Genomic DNA, 22,441 nt, shown 5'->3' with positions numbered 1-22,441 from the left:
AATTTAGTATTTCACCCACTACATAAACTCTCCATTTTATAGTCCAGTATAGAGGAGGCAGATAAATCAAAACTAATTCATACTTGACTCTGTGACAATCTTGGTGAAGGAGATGCTGCTTTGTTTGGTTATTAGCATCACTTTCCTTCTTGATTCCAACTGGATGATTATGAAGCAGTTTTGCTGCCCCGGGGCTCACGGCGTGATTTAGCAGCAAGGAGCCAACTAGAGTCTGGTTCAGGGGAGAATGTCTGCCTGGAATTCCCCATTATTTTCTGATCATTGTGGCCTTCAGAACATCTGGCAATGGTTATGGCGCAGCACAGGCAAATCGGAGGGGACACCAGTCACAGTCCTGCAAGTACACGGCTAGCATGGCCCTGAGTTTTTGGTGCCAGTCTGGGGAGTCTCGTGAGAAGAGCTGGGATAGCTGGGTTAGTGATGGGCACTCAGAGGGCTTGGAGCAATGAATATTATTATAATCTGATATGGAAATTTTAATATTTTAACAACCACAATGGGCCTACTGATCTGTACCTGTCAAGTATCAGCTCTACTTACAGATATCTTACTATGGGGACATTTTTAAAGGACCTAGAAAGGATGGTCAACTTTTGAGAAGGGAAACTGTAGAAAGAGTGTGGGCGGTAGAATCAGAGTGAGCTTTGAAATCACCGTAGTGTCTCCTTACTGCACATGCGTCCTCGGTGAGCACATTTATCCCCTCTAAACCTAAGTTTCTTCATACGTAATATAGATAATATGCCAAACTTGTTGGGTTACTGGGGTTTAAAATCAGATAATGCATATTAAGTCCCCAATGTATAAAGGAAGTACTTAATAAATAAGTTGTTATTACTATTATTATGATTATTATTCATTTTCCCTCAGTCTAAACCATTCACTAAATCTGGAATATTTTCAGGAATAAGGAAGGAAGGAGGGGTGAGCAGCAAGGCACAGAAGGGTGTGTAAAATCCAGATGGTGAAAGAGGGATGTTGCTGTTCAGCAGAGATGAAAAACAGGCAATGAATCGGTCCTTCGTTCTTACCTAATACCCGAGGGGATCAGAGAGATCATCTAATCCTGGTCACTCGTTTTGCAGAGACAAGGAGAGGGAGAGGGAGAAAGACACAGGCGGAAAGAGAGAGAGAGAGAGAGGCATATCTGAAATTGCATAGAACATCAATGGTCATCAGCGAGATGCACACTCACAAGTTCTGAGTCCCACGTATGTGCTCTCTTCCTTCATCACACAGCCTTCCTCCTGCACTCTTGGTTTCTAAGACCCAGTCCTGGGTCTTTCTTTAGCACCCTGGGGCTCTTCCCAGGACATGTATCAGACAGACCTCTCTTCTCGTCTGTCTGTATTGTGCCTACACCCCCAAGTAGTGCCTGTGACTTGGGACTGAGAGTGAAAACCAGCGTGGGAGGAGAGAAAAAGGAAACAGAGTTTCCATGATGGGGCCTACAAGACCTTCCGCATCTTATGCATCTTATCCGTGTTCACAGCCAAGCCAGGCATCATCGCCATTGCAAAGGGTTGTGGGAAATTCCAAGACAGCCAGCAGTTGACTGCCCCCCATTCTACATACCCCCAACCTACAACAGGCTCTCACATTCCCTCAGATAGGGAATGTCTTCTTAATCTCTAACCCTCTCTCATATCACAGCTGTTTGGAAGATCATCAAAACAGAAATTACCCCGAGTACAGCGTTTTTGTGTTCTGAGGCTTCTCTGATCTAACAGATTTAATAGTTCAATCTATTCGGGGAGAAAAGTTGGGGGGCAGATGATACTTGATAAATAACACCAAGAAAAATGCTAATTCGTTTTATAATTCTTTTTCCCTCTCTTATCATCCTCTCCCTTTCACAAATAAGTTTAGCCAAATAAATCCTGAGAGAAGGCCATCTACACTTTTTCTCTCCTTCTTTTTCTTCCTTCCGTCCATCTCTCTGATGTGGATGAGTTTTATGGAAAGCTTGTCAACTCCTACAGGAAATATTAAAGTTTTACATTCAGAAAAAAAGGAATCTTGTGCTCTCCGTGTTGGGAGACACTAAATGTTTTTGTCTGGTTGGGCTATAGCGGCAGCAAGAATGAGAGACATGAGTTCACTGGGCCTGGTTTACAGGCGGTTCCGTCTAGAAACGGGAGAGAGTGAGTAGGTTTCTCCATCACTGAGTTAGTTCTGTGAATGCTTGTCTTCACTTCTTCAGTCCTATTGCCTTGGTAATGAAGCTCTGTCCCTTATGTTTATTCTTCCCTGTTTTACTTTCACTATATCTACATCATCTCGTCCTTTAGGCAGAAAACAGAATAGTTGGCAGTTATCAAGCCTAGATAAATGTCTAATCTTCTTTGCTTACTGTGCGAATCATAATCTGGGCTGGGACCAAACCTCCTCTCCATTTTCTAATAGCTACGAATCATATACCTTGAACTAAAAATGACTGTATTGGGTCTCCACTACATCATGCCTAATCACAGGACTCTGTCTCACCTTCCGTGGGACCAAAGGAGTTATGAGAAAGTGTTATTAATAAAGTTGTTGTAAAGAGTGTCTAAATTCCTTGGGGCATCTGTGCATAAGAAATCATTTGTGAGATCTCTTTCTATCCCTCTTGTCACGTCTTCAGCATGTTATCTCTGACAGCATCCTTGGCAGAGTGAGACAGTAAACCTGGCTTACCCTCTTCCTAATGATGCTTTATGTTACAGGAGAATTACACCAGATCTTTAACTCGAATCACCTAAGCCTAATAATTGTTAAGTCTGAAGTTTGGACACACAAGTCGCAAGCCTGCAATCTCCAACCTCCCATCCTCGGCACTGCCATGGACTATCTAGAAAGTTCCCTTGCCTCTCTATTCAGGGCCATTGGTGGTAGACAGAGTCACTAGTATCTCTTCCAAACCCTCGTGGTCTTATCAAGCCACTTCTGTGGAGCAATTTTATCTTGTCCTTGTTCTGCACAGGGGACCAGCCTCATCTCCTCCACCCACTGATGAGTTCAGTTGCAAGCAGGGATGGGAAAACCCCAGGGTAAAGCATCTTTCCACTCCTCTACCTTCCCCAAAACTCATGCAGGTGGTGACATGCTCAGCCTGGCTACCATCAAGACAAGGTGTCTTGGAGGAGCAGAGCCCACTTCCCCTCAGTGATTACACAGGTTACTACATGGTCAATATATTCATCTATTCATCTCTGAGACTGGAAAATCCACCCTGATGGGTGGTTATTTATCTCGAGGCTGCTAGTTCATTTGGCCTGGTGTCGTCCAATTCTGTAAATTCTCCCTCATCTCTAATCCAGTGTCTTTGGCTGTAGTTTATCTCCTCAACAATTTTCTTCTGCAGCTTTTGAAGAAAGAGGTCATGTCCACAAAAAGCAAAGTTGATTTAGGCTAGGTATTCCCAACAGCCAGAGTTATGGACACTAGCATGAGACCTGCATGAAGCTAAGAGACTTTTCTCCTTGAGAACTTTTCAAAGTTTGAGTCGGATTGAAATGACAGCAAAAGTGGGGACAGCTAGACACAGAGAGGAGTTTCTCTGGTGAGAAAGGTGAATTGTTCAAGGGACCTCCTTGTTCCAAGAGATACAGTGATGAACTTTTGAAGGTTAAAGTTAGAAATGTCTCCTGAATTTTTCCTTTTCCCACAGCCTTTTTCTCGGATTTGTCTCCTTCGGTCTCCCAGCACCATCCTAAGTCAGCACAGCCTTAAAATCGAGGTGGGAGTCGTACTCACCTGTCTGCTAGGAGAGAGCCGAGGTTGAAGCAAAGCTGCCGTCCAAGCTGGACCACGCCCTTCCCGGGTATCGGGTTGGAGGGGAGGACAGTGAGAAAGTATCATATTGCATATTGTACCTTTCTCTCTGTCCTCATTTAACTGCTGTTGCCAGCTTGAAAGGGGAAGCGGAAATGAGAAAACACACACACAGATACACACATCTGTACAGTCCCCGCCTCCTTCCCCAGCCACATCCTCTACTCTGTAGCTCAGATCGGCTGAAGAACAAAATATCTGAAGTCCCTGGAGCTCACCACTAGGGAGCCCTTCCCGTCAGAGAGCTGCCTTGGTCTTTCCAAAACAACAGGAGATCTTTTCCTGTTAAGGGAAGGGTTCAGCTCATTTAAGGATGTGTGTATAGTGCAGTCTTCTAACCATGTAACAGCCTCAACTCACCTCAGTGCCTCAAATCAAGTGTCTGTCCCCAGGAGGAGAGGTGTCTAAAAATAGTAACACTCTCTCCTGAAAATTATCTCACATTTATCTCAGGGAAGATGCTTACAGCCCCATCACACACTTGAGAGTCTCTATTTTCATGACTCTTTCACACTCTGGTAAATTCCCCAGAGGCTTGTTTTCAAATACTGCACCATCGTAAGCCACTGTTTCTCCGGGTTGACTTCTTAATGTTTTAGTTTTTATGCTCAAACCAATTCAAAGTATTTCTCTTTTTAAATAAGTGATTGCTTTCCCAAAGATTTTCAAAAATCTCTCACACCCTGATGATGTCTTCAACTTACTGACTTTTGTTCCAAGAAGACTTACCAGACTTTAGAGTTTTTTTTCCCATTTCTCTATCACTTTTGCCCTGACCAGCTTTCAGCATCCTCAACATCCCTCTCCCCACCTCCCCAATATCTCCTAATACTGTCTTCTTTGTTTGATGTTGTACCATTCAATTATCTCCTCTCTCTCTTTCCTGATGCTATTCTGGGTCCTCCCCAGTGTCATTTACTTATGAATATTTATCACAACACTTATCGTACAAGACACACCTCAAATGTGCTAACTGCGACTGACTTTCACATGTTCATTCTTTCCTTTTGAATTTTATGGCTGTGACTAGTTGGATCTCTTTCTACCGTGTTCTCAAATTCCATTTCTAATTGCCAATAGGATTTCATCGGATATTTACAGTACAGTTATAGCATCATGGAAAGAAGCCTAAATAAAATTTCTGCTCAGTAAATTAATTTCTCTAAATATTATTTTCCTTAAGGATAAATATGATTAAAATAATAATTCTCTCTGTCTGTCTTTCTCTAATACACACACATGATACATTCAGTTATATATAGGGATAAAAATGTCTAACATATTTTCCAGTACATAGTAGGTGCTAAATATAATACTGTTTTTGAGAATTAATTCAAAAATCAACAAGTGAAAAAACCAAACCTAGTGCTCCTTTGATCTCTTTAACACTGGTTTTTTTCCTGCCCCAATTAACTACAAAAACTAATTAATGGAACTCTTAAAATTATTTTTACCCTAAAGTTTCTGAGATTCACCATTTTTCTTAACAGTTATTTTCAACGAGTTGGGGACAGGGAAAGTAGCATCTCTATAGAGCATTTTAATTTTTTAGAGTGATAGGGAGCTGCTTCTGGTATTTAGCACCTGAGGACCAAAGATGGCGAAAGTCTTGGAAGGCGCAGGACCGTGCAGCATCAGGAATGGCTGCTCTGGCCAAAATGCCAAGACTTTGCTAACCATGGGTAGTTTCATGGTTAGACGAATAGGCTTTGGAGTCAGACCCTGATGCTAGGCAGCTCTGTAGTCCTGGACACATTAACCAACATCTCCAGAACTCAGCTTCCCATCTGCAAAATGAGGATAATCCTCCTAAAGGGGTGGTTGCAAAGCTATAGGAATAAAGGGATGCAAAGTATTTAGTCCTGGGCTTAACCTGTGGCAAATGCTCAACAAATTTGGCCATTTAAAAAAGGCTCTTTATTACAATGTTTTTTCAACTTGTCCAGCCTGCTATAGATCTGTCTTTATCAAAATGACTTTAGTCCTTAAAGAAGCCATTTCACAAGTAAATTTCCAGAGATTTTTTTTTGTTAATTAAAAAAAGAAAATTTCTATTTGTGACTTTTTTTTTTTTTTTTAAAGAAATGTCTTCTTCTTTACAAGCAGTGGCTGAAGGATCAGGATGAAGGCTCCATGATTCCTAGGAGGACAAGGAAGCCCAGGGCAGTCTTCTATGTTTGTCTTCTTCCCCGACTGCAGAGCAGTTTTCTGTCTCTCTCTCACCTGCCTTCCTCTGTCCTTTGACGACTTGAAGAGCCTCTATGTCTTTGACATCGAGAAGTTCTCTAATCGTATATTCCATGGGCTTCCTGAAAACTTAACCAGTTGTCCTTTTTCTGCTAGATGAGTTCAGGATTTCAAGAGGTTGTTTCGTATGTTTGTTTTTTAATGAGGTTTTGTTCATTTTTTTCCTAGTTAAAAAGAAAACCCCTTAAACTACTGAGATGTTGAGTTAGTTCTCTACTGCCTACGCAATTTGGCGGTTCAACGCCTTATCACCTGGACAGCTTGCCATTCTAGTATGCTTCCCCCTGGCTTTATGAAATTTGTAAAAACACTGACCTAGGAGTAAAAAAAAGTCATCTGACTTTAACACTAGCTATATGACAATTACTTCATTTCCTTGGATATCAGTTTCATCGTCTGACAAGGAGAGAAGTATTTTCTAACATTGCTTGGCTCTAGGAATCCACGGTGTGTACACATACTCTTTTTCTCTTCTCTCGTGTAACTGTGTGTGGTTTATTATGGAAAACGAAAATATTACGTGACAGATCTTTGCTAAGAAATCATTAGCAAGGTATTATAGAACGTGTTTGGGGAAAAAAAAAAACAAACTGTTGTCCTTTGCAAAGACAAGTAAAAATTGCTTTTGAATGATATTATCCTCCAGACTCGTCACCTGACGACACAGAGAAGTAAGAACAGTTTCTGAGCACTGAGGTGTCCATCAAACAGATGAGCAGGAGTTGGGCACGGAATTGAGAGCCAGCTGGCAGGCTGCCCAGCCAGACCTGGGGCAGAGCCAGGACAGCCGCCCAGAGAGGCTGTCCGACGGCGGAGAAGCTGCTGTTCACGGCCCTGCCCTGGGCCGAGCAGCTGGGCCCCTCCGCCCAGGCCCAGATGCAGGCGATCTGTTTCCATTCCAATTCTCAGCTCTCTCCTCCTTCACATCCTGGCGTTTGCAAACAGCTGTTTTTCACTGAGTCTGTTTCTTCCAATTCCTAATGTGGGAATTTGAGTGAATGTGTCTCCTTCCTGTACCTCAAGGCTCAAAAGTGGGGAGAGGGCGTGGAAGGAGTCCTGGGGGAGGAGGTGGTAGTTCAATTAATCAAGGATTTTCTGAACTTTCTCCACACAGAAAGGGGTCCACCAAGGTGAGCACGCCCCTTTCTCTGCTTCTGTGTTCTGCAAGTACAGGATTCCAAGAAACGGGGTTTGCTGACTTTTCTAACAGACCCGTTCTCCTGAACCACTCAACCCAACTCAACCCAACTGCAAGAAAGGTTTTTGTTCTGTTTTGCTGTATCTTCCTACTGGAAGGTCTAGCAGAACTGAAGAGCGGTATGTCATGGGTCTGCAGAGAGTAGTCCTTTAGAGATCTGAAGTTAGAATTCTATGTAAATTGTACTCGCTTGGGTGCCTTCTAAGCTCCAGAGGTAAGCTAGATCCAGGGGAATATACAGAGAGACAGTATCAAATGCTACCCTTCAGAGGGCTTACTCTCTTGGGTGATCAAATAACTTGGGGAGCTACATGGTTAACACAAGCAAAACCTGATTCTTTAAGGCACAGCTCCCTGAAGCTTTGAATAAGCTGCTATGAATTGAAACTCTCTTGGAAGGAGTTCGGGTGAAAGAGTATTTAAGGTGGGTTGAACCTTAGAGAATCGATGGAGCAAGTCCAGCAGGAAGGTGACCTCATGGATTTAGGGAACATTTAAAGCTGAGGTCTTCAGGTTCAGGACTCTAAAATCTTAAAAAGGATAGGTATTAAAGGTCCCAACAGCACGTAGAATTTGGAGGCTGCTGTAGATTTGGTATAAGGGAAAAAAATGTAGGGTTTGAGTGTGGAATTAGGGTTTGGGGGCAGAACATGAGAACTGGGGTTCTCCATAAGCGAGGAGGAGGCAGAAGTAAGCGGATTGGAGGAAGTGGGGGGCAAGGGGCTCTTTTCTAAGCCTACATCCTTCTCTCATCTCTGCTAAAGGGAAGCCCTGAGGCCGTTGCACCAAAGTTAGACAGCTGTCCCCGGCTGCAGTGGACCATCCTGGTAGGCAGAGTGGACACAGGGGCAGGAGAGAGTGAAGCAGAAGACAGAACCCCGTGATGGACTGGGGAACGACTGACCAGGATTTCTGGAAAGATGTTAACATGTTACAGGGTTTCATCAGTGTTGTGTCAGTTAATCAGAGGAAGTGGGATAACCGTCACCTTCTGATCAGAGGGAGAGCTGCCCTGGGGGAGATGGCGTAGCATCGAGCCCAGCTCTCGGTCTGTGCTGGAGTCTTGGCTCGGAGGAGAGTTCTCTTGGTTAGGGTTAGAGACAAAGAAAGAGGAAGAAGTGGAGGAGAGGAAAGAAGAGAAACCGAACCAGAGAGAAGCCCAGAGAGAGACTGTGAAAGGAAGTGATTCACACGCAAGAGAAACTAAAACTGGAGGGTAACCACCCAAACTTCGAAAGGCTCTGGTCGACCTCACGGAGGAAACACTCATCTTTCAAAGGCACCTGCTCCTCCCCCTCCTTCCCTGAGGGCACATTTGCCTCTTCTGGAGCCCCTGCTGCCCTTACCTACTCGGAGCCAGCAGCCGGCCAGGCCTACCTTTGAAGGTAGGCATGAATGAGGGGGTGGGTGTGAATGAGATTTATCCCAAAGTGCTCTACAGTTACATACTGTAATTTTTGCTAAACTCACAATGAACTTGTCTCTTCTGACCTACGTTTGGCACAGGGCTGAGGAGCCAAAAAACCTGTCTTTGAGGCTTTGCTCCGTGTCTCTCCTGGATTTCAGGTTTCTTAACTATAAAATGATTAGATGAAAATAAATGGTCTTTAAGGTTCTTTCCAGTGTAATATTTGACGCTTCTAACAGTACTAGCTACCATTATTATTGAGTGAATGTCTTATCTCTAGTCTCCAAAGCAATCTACAGAGTGGATTTTGTAACTCGCAGATGAATTAAATGAGACATTACGCAGAATCTGCGTGTCCTGCTGCTTCCCATCCTGCAAAAACCCCTGTGCTCACAGATGAACTCTTCAAGCTGTTCTTTTCCTACAGACCACCAGGTGGCAGCCTATACCGGTTCTCTGAGTTCTGCTTGTGGTTCCTTATCTAGGTGGGCTCTGTGACTAGCCCACAGCTTAGAAGGCTGACCTAACCCAAACGAGACTGGATGGATATAGGGGTTAACTGGGTAAATGAGGGTTTCTTCCCCAGGTTAGGTAAAATTTTATTTGGGTCAAAGTTGAATGAGATCTCAAAACGGTAAGGAATAAAATGAAGGCTGTGCTGGCAGGGCTGAGTGAGCATAAATCTCAAGATGGGACATACCGGTTATGTTTGGGAAAACTCAAGTTGTGCAAAGTGAGTTGTATGGCAAAGAATGAGTGGACCACAAGATGGTGAAGACAGGTTGAGGCTAGATTAGAAATCCTTGGATGTCACAGTTCAGGGTTTGAACTTTGTTTTGGTTTGTAAATTTGTCTCTTGAAATAATTTCAAACTTATGGAAAGACTGTAAGAAGAGTAAAGAGAACTCCAGGACATCTGCCACTCTGATTTACGATGGTCAGTATTTTGCTTGACCACACCGTCTTTTTTCCTGAACCATTTGAGAATAGTTTGCGAATGTCATGCCCCTTTACCCTTCACCTAAAGATAACGATTTTCACAAGTCTAGTACAAAATCAGGAAATTTGACATTGATGTAATTTTATCGCCTAACTTAGACCTTATTCAAATTTCATGATTTTCCCCACAATGTGCAGAATCGCACACGGCACACAGATTTCATGTCCCTTTTGTCTGTTTTTATCTGGGACTGCTCCTCAGCTTCCCTTTCTCTTTCGTGACCTTGACACTTTGGGAGAGTACAGTCCTTCTGCTCTGAGGAGGGTCCCTCAGGGTGGTTTGTTTGCAGCTCATGTGATTAACTTTGGGTCAGAAACCCCGTGTGGATCAGGATGAGGCGTGTGATGTGGCATCCTTCTCTGTGCTCCACGTCGGGAAGCATGTGGCATCAATTTCCCCATTATTGGTAAAATAAGATGGCATTCTCTTTTTGTTTTGTTTTGTATTTTACTGTTAAATTTATAATTTTCCTATTTAACTAATAAGTCTGTTAAATATTTTGAACCTATATAAATACCCTATTTATATTCAAACTCTCAAATTTCACCTACTAGTTTTAGTATTATATTTTCTTAATGATGGAGAGTCAAAAATACATCAAAACTACACGGAGTAGGGTAGGGTATAATCAGAGACATGCTTAGAAATATTCTGGAAGTTGAGACTATGCGTGTGTGTGTGTGTGTGACTTTACTATCTCGAACTCCTATACCTTGCCTTCCTTCTGCCTAGAAGTCTGGTACTCAAGTCCTCACCTGCCTTAAGAAATCTTTTAACCTTGAGCCAGCACATGACAACCTTGGTAGGTTAGAGGGGAAAAGACACCCTTCTTCCAGGCCAGTGCTGCATGATGTCAGAGCACGCACCTCGGCTGTGTGTGTTCCCTCGGGCAGACACCCCCGTGCAAGGCACAGCCCGCGCAGCGATAAGCACAGGAGCCTGCAGCTCTGGCTTGGACGTGGGGAGCATTAGAATCTGGAAGAAGACAAACATTGTCAGGCTCTCACTCTCCACCTGCCTCTCCTCTAGATGATTCACTGTACATCCCCTCGCTTCAATCTTGCAGTGACCCTTCAAGGCAGGCAGCATTATTTGCAAGGTGTAGATGAAGAAACTGAGTTCCAGCTGCCTCAAGGGAGGCCAGGATCTCACCCTTGATCTGGCTGATTATGGAACCTGACTCATTTCTGCTGCTTTGTAACTCCGCTCATCGCCATGGTGATACCAGGAGCAAACCCTTGTCATTGCCTCAGTAACTGATGGAACCAGCTTCCTAATACACATTGTCCTCCCAGCTTCGGGGGAAATAAAGGCCAGATGCCGTTTGACTCACTTTATAGGGGAAGATATTGCCCACACAGTTAGTGACAAAACGAACCTCTTTGTCAGGCAAAAGCTTTTTCTCGTTATAACATGAGCCTTCTGAGGAGGTGGGAGAGGATTTGGGGGAAGGAGCAAGAGGATGTGGGGAATACAAGCTGCAGTAGGGGAGGACGTCAGGGGTGGGGAGACCTCTGAAGTCAAGTTGTCTCTTCTGGCTTCCTGGACGTGGGCTCTCGAGCTGCCCTGTGGTACCCGCAGGCTTTGGGATGCAGGACACATCTGCGCCCTCCTTGGCTCCTTTTGCCAGAGCCCAGGAGATTGGCAGGGACCCTAGAGAAGACCCACTCCTGGGTGCAGGGCAGATGCTGAGCAGCTGAGCAAGCAGGACTGGCCAGGCAGGCAGGGCCACCTCCTCCAGCTTAGCCTCCCTCCTTCCCTCCCTCGGGAGGCGAGAGCTGGCTTCTCTCCCCTCTTAATCCCAGTGGCTCTTAAGGCCCCAGTGGGAAGTCTTTGCTGGGAAAAATAGGGCTGAAGGAGTGATGGAACCTCGAAGCACAAAAGGAAAGGAAGAACCAGGCTTCTCCTCTGTTTTTCACTTAAAAGACAAGAGGCCCCAGGGATAGGACAGAGAACAAATTGGCGGTACTTTGCAGGGGAAGGGAAAGGTCAAAAGCCAATGGGAAAATTAACTCCAAGAGTGAAGAAAAAAAAAGATACCTGATAAATACCTGTATGTCTCCCCACTCCCCCAATAACAGGCTGAAACATTAAAGGGACGGGCTTAGGGTTGAAATAAAGGAAGATTTCTGTGGATCTTTGATGTTTTATGTCACTTTTTAGGGGTGGATAAACCTGGCTGGTCCACTGGGAACACGGAAGGACGGATGTGATGATGCCTGAAGGAGTGGAGGGATGGGGATTAAGAGCATGTGGGGCTGTTGGGAATAGAGTCCCCGCTCTGCCATTCCCCGGCTCCTTGAGTTTGGGCAAACCGCGCAGCCTCGAAGCCTTAGTCGTCTCACAGAGCACGGAGCAACAATCATGCCCATCTCTAGTGCTGTGGAGCGAAATGAGAGGTGCATAGAGCTTAGAACACCGCCTAGCGCGTGGTAAGTGAGCAGGGAAGTCGGTTGTTTATTATCACACTTTTTACTTACAATGAAAGGAGTGTTGGGTTGAGGGTGAGGAAAACCATTCTTTTATTTCTGCATCTTTCAAGATACCCAGTTCTTTTCCTGGTAAATACATCTTCTTCTTTCCCCACGCGCCCTCTCTGCAAAAAGGCAACTTCGTGAGAGAGCCAAGTTCTGTTTCCGGTTGTGATTCTAACTCATGTTGCTACTGCAAATTACGTCACCACCCTGAGCCTCAGTTTCCCCAAATACAAATGGAGAGGATAACGCCTATCTTGGGTTGTTGGTTAATAGCATAGTGTTTAGTTAGTGGATTTAAATTATACCTTCAACACTTAACTGGCTGTGTGAATGTGTGCACTGTAATTCACATCTTAGCCTCGGTTTCCTCAGTTCTTAAGTGGGGATTATAATACCAAACACCTTGTTGAGCTTTCTAAGGACAACTTAAGACATTAAAGTACGAGCTGCCTGACCCAGAGCTCTGCACAAAGTAGGCACCCTGGAAGTAAAATTAGTAGCTGGTAGCTTTTTGGTCTCAATGAAATTGCCTAAGAAATGCTTTTTTCAATCACATCTCTTTTGCCTAAGACAAAAAGGAGATAATGAGTGTGCAAACTGAAAATCCTTACTCTGCTTTCCCCATTTAGACAGACTCACTGAAAAAGCATCTTCGAAGATTTGCCCTGAATTCAACGGTAACCTGCTCCTACACTCCCTTCCCCTCGCCCCTTCCCCTCCGGAGCAAGCAAGCGCAGTAACCAACAAGGCCCATCCATCAACTCTCAGTCTCACCTTTGTCATGCAGAGTGGACTCGCCACTAGCTACAAGGACCCCGGCCCCCCCAAAACACACCAACACACGGGCGCACACACACATCCTGCGCACCACACACATAATTTCTCAAAAGCCAAATTAAAGTCACCGTCCATCCACTGACAGAAGCCTCATTCCTATTCCCTTCTCCCAGGGGAATCCGCACTTTCCGTTGACATCACCCTCCCACCCCCATCCTCTAACACAGGCACAAACCGGTCACCATCCCACTTCTCCTCCCCTACTCTATTGCTCAGTAATTATATTCTCCGCCTCCCAGTGTCATGCTAATACAGGCTCCTGGCACAGCTGCCCAGATTAAATTAGAGCCCCAACCAGCAGGCTGACTAATTATATTTTGGGCCAGGAATTCTCTTCCCCCACCTTTGGGGTCCTGGGCCAACGAGGAGTAAATGAGCACTGCCAATATTTGCTGAGGATATTTGACTCTTCTTGCCTGGGTGGTTTTGTCTTCCCCAACCAATCTGGGCCCCTTGAATTAGATTAGACCAGAATGAGAGAAGAGAGTTTTACTCAAAGGACCTTCCTCAATCCATCTATCCTCCTGCCGGCCAGCTCAGCTGTGCCTGGCCGCCCTCCGCAGGCCAAGGAAGAAAGAATGGCACGGAACTCTTTCCCAAGAAGGAGATGCTACGCCTACCGTTGGGAGTCCTTCCCCTTGTCCCCCCTCCAAAGTCTTTTCTCCAAATAGTCTTTGTCACCCGTCAGCAATGATTGCTGCTAAATCCTTTTCCTTCTGTCTCATGGAAAAGGATGCTACGTTCCTTACAGAATACTGATTTGCAGCTTATCCTTCTGATTTGTCTCTCCTCATTCATGGCTGGAGCATAACAAATATTTCAAATTGCCTGGAGACAAAGTCTGCCAGCCTTTCATTTCCTTATTCCATGAACACTTATGTGCACTCACCACACGCCCCATAGTGAGAGGGATGTTAAAGAGGGCAAGGTGTAGCTCCTGCTTTGAAGAAGACCAGGGCCTCATGATCGGTCTAACTGCACATAGATGTGCAGGTAAGTCCTTCAGGAAATCTGTGCCTGATGCAGCGCCGGTGCAGAGGCTGGGGGTAGGCGTCAGCAAAGGCATTACTGCAGGGGGGACCCTTGAGTGAAGTTTTGAAAAGTTGTTCAGAAAAATCATGAAAGTTACGACACTAATTCTGGGAAGAGAAGTCAGAGAATATAGAGGGAAGAAAGGCATTGACATTCGTGACCTGTAAGCGTGAGGAATAAGGCCAAAAACATTGGCTGGAAGGATGAGTCTTGAGAAGTAGAAGAATGTTTTATTTCTGGATCTTTGGGGGCCCCCACTCCACGTCTTCCTAGCTCAGGGGGAACAACACTGCGTTTCATTGACCTGAGGTCCGCTCATTGGGGTCCTTTCCTTTGCCACCAACTTTCTTCCACAAGTTTGCTTGTAATAATTCTCCGTCCCCACCACAAAAAATGTCCTATTCTCGTATGACTATTTCCTTCAGAGATGCGTTTATAAAAAGGAAGCTAAGATTTCTAAAGAACTGCAGGCAAAAATTCTGGCAGGAGAATTGCTAAAAATAAAATAAAACAAGATGAAAACAAAGCAAAAACCTCTGACTGGATCACAGATGTTTTCCCACGTAGTCATCAATCTCTACTTCTCCGTTCATTCATTTGTTCATTTAGCACATACCTTCCCAGGCCCTTCCCTTTATCAAGCACTTTTCCAGAAATGATCGAGCATAGATGAGTAAGACAGTCCTTCCCCTTGAGGAATTCCGTCTAGAGGAAGATAGACTGAAACAGAGATAATTAAAAAGAGAGTGTGGTGAGGGTGCAGAGGGAAAGCGCTGTGCTTGATTCTGAGGGCAGTTGTAACCAAGCACTGAAACTGGGTGGCCTAACACAGCAGGAATGTATCGTCTCACAGTTCTGGAGGCTAGACGTCCAGAATCAAGGTGTCAGCTCAGCCGAGCTCCCCCGAAGCCAGCGGAGGGGTCCTTCTTTTCTGCCCCTACCTTCTGGTGCTTTGCTAGCAACCTCTGGCATTCCTTGGCTTGGATGCGCATCCCTCCCACCCTCCACGCTCACCCCGCGTTCTCCCTGCGCATCTCTGTCTTCACGTGGCCGTCTTCTCATAAGGACACCAGGGGTTCCTTATAAGGGGTAAGGTCCCACCCCCTCCAGTATGACCTCGTTTGAACTTAACTAATTACATCTTCAATGATGCTGATTTCCTAATAAGGTCACATTCTAAGGCACTAAGGGGGTTAAGATATCAACACATTTTTTTCTCAATTATGCATGCTCTCTTTCATTTATATTTCCCTTCTTTTTTTTTTTTTTTCACTCAACAGTGTTTGTGTGTGTGTGTGTGTTGAAGCTTTTTTTTTTCAACACATCTTTTTTGAAGGGAACACAATTCGACTTGCATCCAGTACCTAACTCTTCCCAGGGGCATCACGAGGTTTCCTAGAGGTGTGATTAAACTGAATTTTGATTTAAGAAAACCAAGTAAGAGTTAGTCAAAAGGGATCTCTGAAGGAAGACGTTCTTATGGAAGAAATAACATTAAAAGGGGCACAAAGATATAGAAAGGGCATGAATGGACCAGGGGAGTGTGCAGAGTTTCCTGCAGCTATAGAATCGAATGTTCGTCAATAAAGCAGTGAATTACGGGCATGAAACGTGCTTGGATCAGGTAGTGACAGGTACTAAGATGTGCTGCTGTGCTTCACTTATGAGGGTTGCTCCTCTGACCACAGAAAAACGGTGGCCTGGGCTGTTAGTAAGTGTGATATGGGGAAAGGAAAGTGGTAAATGGCTATTTCTCTGTGGCCGATATGGCCTCCTACAGCTCTCCTGTGGTAGAGCTGGCATGGGCATCCTCTCTGGACTTTCCAGGGAAATATAATTCCCAAAGGAAAGAGACTCTGTCTTATGCATCTCCATATGCCCAGCTCTCTGCACGACAGCTGATACAGCAGTGTGCATGTGGAACCTGATGGGGTGAATGAATGGAGAGATGGGAAGGTAAGTTTAGTGCATGAAGACTCTGAGCAGGCTCTGTTGGCCAAGTCATGCACCTAGACTCATGCCATTTACTTGTCCCTGAGCCCTCTTCACTGCCCCCTGCTTAACTATCTTTACCATTGCTTCAGGGAGGGTGTTGCAGGTAATAAGGGAAAACTCACAGAAATCCCCCAAGTAAGGATAAGATTGGATCTCTTCACCAAAGTCTGACATGAAGCGTCCCACTGGGGTTCTGCCCCAGGCCCTTCAGAGGGGACTGACGTCCTTCACCCGTAACCGACACAAAGTCTGCCTCTGACCCTTGGTACAATCGGCTCCATTGCTGAGCTTCAATTTTCAGATGAAGCCTGAATTGTAACTTTAGGGAGAATGAGCCACTATTCTCAGAAAGGGACAGTGGGCCGAGCAGACGCTTAAATAAATGCAACGTACAGACTTTATTTAACAAAAGCAATAGGTAAATTTGAACAGGCTTGATATTAAGTCAAACTTACGTTAAGAGAACTGACTAGAAGAAAATTGATCTTAAACACCTTACGGTAACCTGCTTGCAGTTGCCTTTAGCTGAGTTCTGCTGCTGTGAGCGCAGCTCACACACAGGTGTGGATGCACTATTTGCACCTTTCAAGTGTTCTCTGAACACTATCTTCTGCACACGTGTACATTACATTTGAAAAAGATCTAACTGCCCCCACCCAGATGTACTTCTTTTGTTGTTGATCTTTTAGGTGTGGTCTAAAGAGAACACATGGTTCTGGCTCATGAATCATGTGAGGACCCCAAACAGGATTGTCCAGACACCAAGTCTCCTCTGCTCTTCTTCAGACATCAGATGAGTTTGGGGTGCTTGTGTGGGAAGTGCGCTGGGTACCATCGTGACATGCTGGTACTCATAGTGCTGGTCGAAGGACTTGTCCGAGTGGGGCAGGGAGCTGCAGGTCCGCGTGAGATCAAGGCTGCGACTGGACAGCCAGACCCTTGTTTGTAAGGCCCTCCTTCAGCATAAGTGATTGACTGTATCAGAACGAGATGCTGTGGGTCTGAAATTCCATAGCCCTTGAGGATGCTGCCACTTCCTCAGCATGTGTCTTATGTTATAGTCGCCTTTCATACTTCCACACACACACAGGCCTTATCTATCTTCTCACCCTCTCCAGGTGGTTAGAAGATTATGAACTTTGCAGTCAGGTCAGCGTGGGTTAGCGGTCCCCATGGTACTGAATAGGTACACGTGTCATTTGGTTATTTACTTTCTTCTTGACTGCTCCGTCCTTATCTACATAAGATGAAATAATGTTTCTTCATAATTTTTTTTGAAATATTGTAGCAGTCAAGGTTCTCCAGAGAAACAAAACCAATTATATCTATGTATTGATTATAGGAATTGGCTCACGTGATTAGGAAGGTGGAGAAGTCCTACGATCTGCTGACTGCGAGCTGGAGTACCAGGAAAGCTGATGGTGTCATTCGGCCCAAGATGGAAGTCCTGAGAACCAGGGGAGCTGATGATTCAAGTCCAAGTCCAGCTCCAAAGGCCCGGGAAAGGGGAGCGCCTGAGGGCAGGAGAAGATGGATGGCCCCGCTCAGGCTGAGAGAGAATCCGTCCTTCCTCCACCGCTCTGTTCTGTTCTGGTGCTCAGCACTGGGAGGATGTTCACCTGCATGGGGGAGGATGATCTTCTTCCTTCTTTATTCAAATACCAATCTCCTCCAGAAACGCCCTCACAGACATACCCAGAAATGTTTCACAGGTTGTCTGGGCATCTCTTAGCCCAGTCGAATTGACACATAAAATTAACTATCACAAATAAATATTAAAGTAGAAAATGGTGTGAAGTTGCCTAGGGATGTGCTAATTTCCTTTCCATTTCCTTAAGAGCATAGATGATTCATGAGAATTCTTTGTAACCATGTCCCCAGGACCTGAGACAGAGCAGACACCCAACAGTTTGCTTGTAAATAGAGTAAATAAAGGCAGTTCAAATATGTTTCTGCAAGAAACTACCTTACAAAGGGCTGATGAATATTACAGCTACTTACAACAACACCGAGAAACTGCGAAACAATGTGAATGATTAAGTGCTCAGTTAACTGGCAAGGCCTTCAGAATATGACAGGAACATACAATTCATTTCTTCCTAACTCTGAAAATGTTGCAGACCTCTGCAGTTTACTAGACCTGCTGCTTTGTCTGGGCCCCTTTCATCCCTCCACTGCTCTTCTTGGCCACTTCCCCCAACACATATCCACCCGGCCAGAGCATGAGTTATCCAAGAGCACGGTGTGCGGAGGAGTAGAGAGCCTAGGTTCATCTGGATCCTGGCTGTTAGCTCTGCTGCGTCACCTCTTCCAGGAGGCCGGTCTTCACAATTCAGCTCACATTTTTTAAATCTCTTTATTCAGTGTCCTCTCAATGTGATCTTAGCAAGTTAAATCAGAAATGGGAAGTTAGTGATCATACTGTTCATGGTCCTTAATTCACAGATGAGGCCCAGAGAGGTGCTGTGAGGTGTTAGAGGTCATGGGGCGAGTTACTGAAAGTTCAGAACTGAAACCCAAGGCCTTTCAACAAGAACTTCTCACTGGAAAGAAAAATAAGCTTTTTCTCAGAGCAGAAAAAATCTACAACAGGTTGAAACCACGGTAGAGCATCCTGCGTTTAAACATCAGGAGATTATTCCTTAGAACACTTGTGAAATTAAATTTACTAGCTTTTAAAAACGTTCTAGTTTTTATTTAAACAATAATATCATGTTAACTGGAAAGAAACTTGTTAATTCAGTTCTCCACTAGATCCCTAGGCTGGAACAGTGTCTGGCGATCATAGGTGCTTAGTCAAAGTTTATGTAACAATGTCAGGTGGTCCGGCCAATAATGCTGGATTCTTGAGATAAACTCTCATAGTTTCTGTTCAACAAGTGTAATAACTGTACTATGTTTTGTGCCACAGAGATGACACTGAAAAGTCAGACAAGTTTTAAGCAGGAGAAGACCACACATTCTACAGGAGAAATGAACACACAGCACGACTTGTGATAATGCAGCAGATGACGATAGTGCTATGATGGAGATAAAAAGTGTTTCTTTTACCTACTGGAAGGACAGGCCGGTTCAGTCTCAGAAGGAACATCATTAAGGAGGTGGCATGCACTGGGAGAGTGAATGGGTTTTAACAGAGAGTGAGAATGATTTATTGGGAGGCAGAAAAATCTAATCTGAATATAATTCGGATATGAATAAGGGTTGGAGGAGCTGAAGGAGGGAGCATGGGAAGATCAGAGTATTTGAGGAACTGCAAAGAAGCCAGTCATCCTGCAGTAGAGATTGCAAGGCAAAGGGGAACCGAGACCAGGTCAGAGAGGTAACAGGACGGGAGGAGGGAAGTGGGGAGGATGTGTGAGACACTAGAAGGACTTCGTGAGTCAAATGTGAAGCTGTTAGAGGTTTTTGAGCAAATAGTGGACTTGATTCACTTCATTCCTAGGCTGAGAACAGACTAGCAGACTATAACGATCAGGGATGTAAACAGGGCCACCACAGGGGAGACTATGGCAATGACCCAGATAAAGCTGATGATGACTCAGAGCTGGGTAGTAGCAGAACAGGAGGGATTCTGATTACACTTGGAAGATGGGACCAACAGAAATGTGTTGATTGATGAAAGTGTAAAAGAAAGAGAGGACACAGGAATGACCTTAAGCTCTTTGGCTAGAGCGCCTGGAAAGAGGGCTTTTGCCAGTGGTAACTGAAATGTGGAAGTTTGGTGGAGGACGAGATTGAGGGAGAGATAAGGACTCAGCTTTGGACAAGCTAAGTTTGAGATGTCTCTGAGTCGTAACTTGGTGATATTGAGGTGGCAGTCGGATTTGTGGGTCTGGAGTCCAGAGGATGGTCTGGACTGAAGATACATACTTGGACATCACCATGGCAAAGATGGCTTTAGAGAATAATCATGGAGATTAAGACGTAGATTAGTGTTAGTAGAGTTCATATAGAGTCAGAAAAGTAAATTATAAAAGGAAGCTAGAAAGTGTTGGGATTTCAAAGTCTGTATTTTGAACCACCATGTTGGATTCCTTTCAAAATAATCATATGTGCTCCGTGCCCTGATGGTGTGGAACATATCTCAAGAAAATTGGAGGGATGTTATAAGAAATATACATATGACTAATAACTTATTTTAAACTGGTAAACATAACATTTTTACTATAAAAAATAAAGGAAATAAAAATCAAACATAGCCTAAGGGATAACCAAGTTACCTGTTGCATTTCTTTCTTGCCTTTTTTCTTTGAATATTTGAAAATGCTAGATTCCTCTGTTTATAAGGCAAATCTTAACTTTTTTGCTCTCCATGGCAAGGAAGATTACTATCTTGTCAATCTTAAGAGGATTTTGTTTTGTTTTTAGAGGGACACAGGCGTCAGGATATTTATAATTTGGAGGTATAGTTTAAGAAGAGTGTTTCAACATGAGGTGCGAAGATGACCGGATAAAGATTATGGTACAATACTGCAGGATTGAGAAGGAAAGCAAGACAAGGATTATGAGGTGAGAAATTTGGTAAACAGTCACTATATACTATCATTCAATGTTCACTTAGGCATTTTTTTTTCCCCAGCAAAATTTCTGAAATAAACAGTAAAGTTATTCAAAACAACTGCCCTCCTGGGCAAGAGCTTCCTGAATAGGGAAGTCAAGTCGAAAGGCTTCAGTTCTTAGCATACCTTGCAGGGAACTGAGATCACATTGTGTACATATTGTATCTTATGTTCTTTTTATTCACTTTCTGCCATTTTTCTATCTCTTCAAAACCTTGAAATACCAGGTAAAACTGCAGTTTTATCTCACAAACTTACCTAAATTGAATTCATTATTCCGCTGAGCCCAATTGAGTTATTTTCTGTTTTAACCTATATATATATATATATATATATATATATATATATATATATATATATATATAACACAGGGAAGAATTTACTTATACACAAGGATATTTCTGATTTGAGATTTTTTTCCCTTAAACAGATGATGGGATCCGAGAATTGTAGTCAGATCTGAATGCTAACGTGGCTGCAAGTGGTTTTTGGTTTTGTTTTGGTTGTTTCCAGATAAGCTCCAGTCATCAGAGTCAAGCGATCTCAGTGGACAACCTCATTCAAGTTCACTCTCCTTACGGGTATTTTATCTTTTCTTTTTTTTCCCCCATGTACAAAATAATTTAGCCTTTCTACCCAAGGGAGGAAAAAATAAGGCAGATATTTAGAGCTCTCTGTAAATATGAGCTTGCTGTTTATTCTCTATGGCTCCAAACTGTCAGAATCTTAAAAGCTATGACAATCATGCAACCCATCTTCCAGGAAAAAGTTACTGAATTATTAACCCCAGTCAAAAATGATAGAATGAGTAAATCTGCTTATTTTCCTCAGCAATCACAAACAAAACAAGTAAAATATTTTAGAGTTTCACCTGAAACAGATAAATCTCCAAGATTTTACTTAGACACAGTGTATAAAACAGATTATGTGGTGCTTTAGGGAAAAATGCACGTAAGTGCCTAGTTCCCATTTGGTGCTACGTTAATCGGAATACACTCAAAAGCCAAGTTTGTCTGTCTCAAGGCACAGCTCAAGTTCCACCTCCTACTGCAACCATTCCCTGATCCACAGGACCCCCTCTCCCAGAGTTCTAGAGCATATTTTGCCCTCAACATCCTTCTTGATTAATGTTATTCACGTGTGAATCGCCTCCATTAGACTATGAATCCTTGGAATCCCTGGAGTGTTCCTGTTTTGTTCATGTTTGTGTCTCTGGCACCTTATAGGATTTGAACAAATAGATATTTGTTGAATGGGATATAATTTTGGATTATCTGCAGTTTGGGATTTTCTGCACCATTGCTCCCTACTGTTGGTGTGCCTAATCCTGAATTTACCGATAACCCAATGTATTGTTGGAGCAGCAAGTCTTAATTATATAGCATCAGGCTTCCCAGTAGGAGAGGGGGCGCAAAGCGACTTCACTGGATCCTATCTTCTCACTGATTTCTGTGACTTCAAAGGCCTTCCTTGAGGGGATGGCAGGAATCAAGTTGAGGGAGGGTGAGGAAGGGCAGGGAAAAGAGAACGCTCAAGTGAAGGCTGAGGTGGGAAGAAATGGGGTAAGAGAAGTTTGCCTGAATCTTTCCCAGCTCCCTGAGAAACTGCCCCTGGGAAGGGGGAGGGGGAGGGGGCGATGGCTGGAGGCCAGGGAGGGGATGGCGAAAGGCTGACAGATGGAGTGCTCCCTTTGAGGGCTCTCTAAGGACCAACCGTTGCAAAGCTACACAATGTACAGAAGTAAATCAAATTGAGGAACATGTGCAAAAAGAAGAGGAAAGATGGGAGGGGGAGGAGGGCACACAGTAGGGAGGGGCTGAGAGAGTGAGAGGGAGACCCTCTTAGAGCCTG

The 22,441-nt window shown here is 44.2% G+C and overlaps 1 protein-coding gene and 1 long non-coding RNA gene across 6 annotated transcripts in view; one reads left to right on the top strand and one right to left on the bottom strand.

Annotated features, from left to right (window-relative positions):
* Positions 1 to 3,968, bottom strand: part of TESPA1 (thymocyte expressed, positive selection associated 1) — a 72,840-nt gene extending 68,872 nt beyond the window's left edge. The window contains exon 1 of one of the 5 annotated variants that reach the window (XM_074374703.1): positions 3,757 to 3,968. The gene's annotated coding sequence lies outside the window, so the exon portion shown is untranslated. Of the gene's footprint in view, positions 1 to 1,216; positions 1,725 to 3,756 lie in introns of those variants that run through there. The other 4 variants (XM_045523624.2, XM_074374704.1, XM_010964433.3 and 1 more) reach the window with 4 other exon arrangements.
* Positions 3,969 to 8,030: 4,062 nt separating this feature from the next.
* LOC141579366 (uncharacterized) lies at positions 8,031 to 17,525 on the top strand. Its single transcript, XR_012510572.1, has 3 exons — positions 8,031 to 8,664; positions 11,851 to 12,119; positions 17,371 to 17,525. It is a non-coding gene; the product is annotated as an uncharacterized LOC141579366 (long non-coding RNA).
* The last annotated feature ends 4,916 nt before the right edge of the window (positions 17,526 to 22,441 follow it).

This window comes from Camelus bactrianus, chromosome 12 (assembly GCF_048773025.1).
Source record: "Camelus bactrianus isolate YW-2024 breed Bactrian camel chromosome 12, ASM4877302v1, whole genome shotgun sequence".
Lineage (NCBI taxonomy): Eukaryota > Metazoa > Chordata > Mammalia > Artiodactyla > Camelidae > Camelus > Camelus bactrianus.
This window is presented reverse-complemented; position numbering and strand designations above follow the sequence as displayed.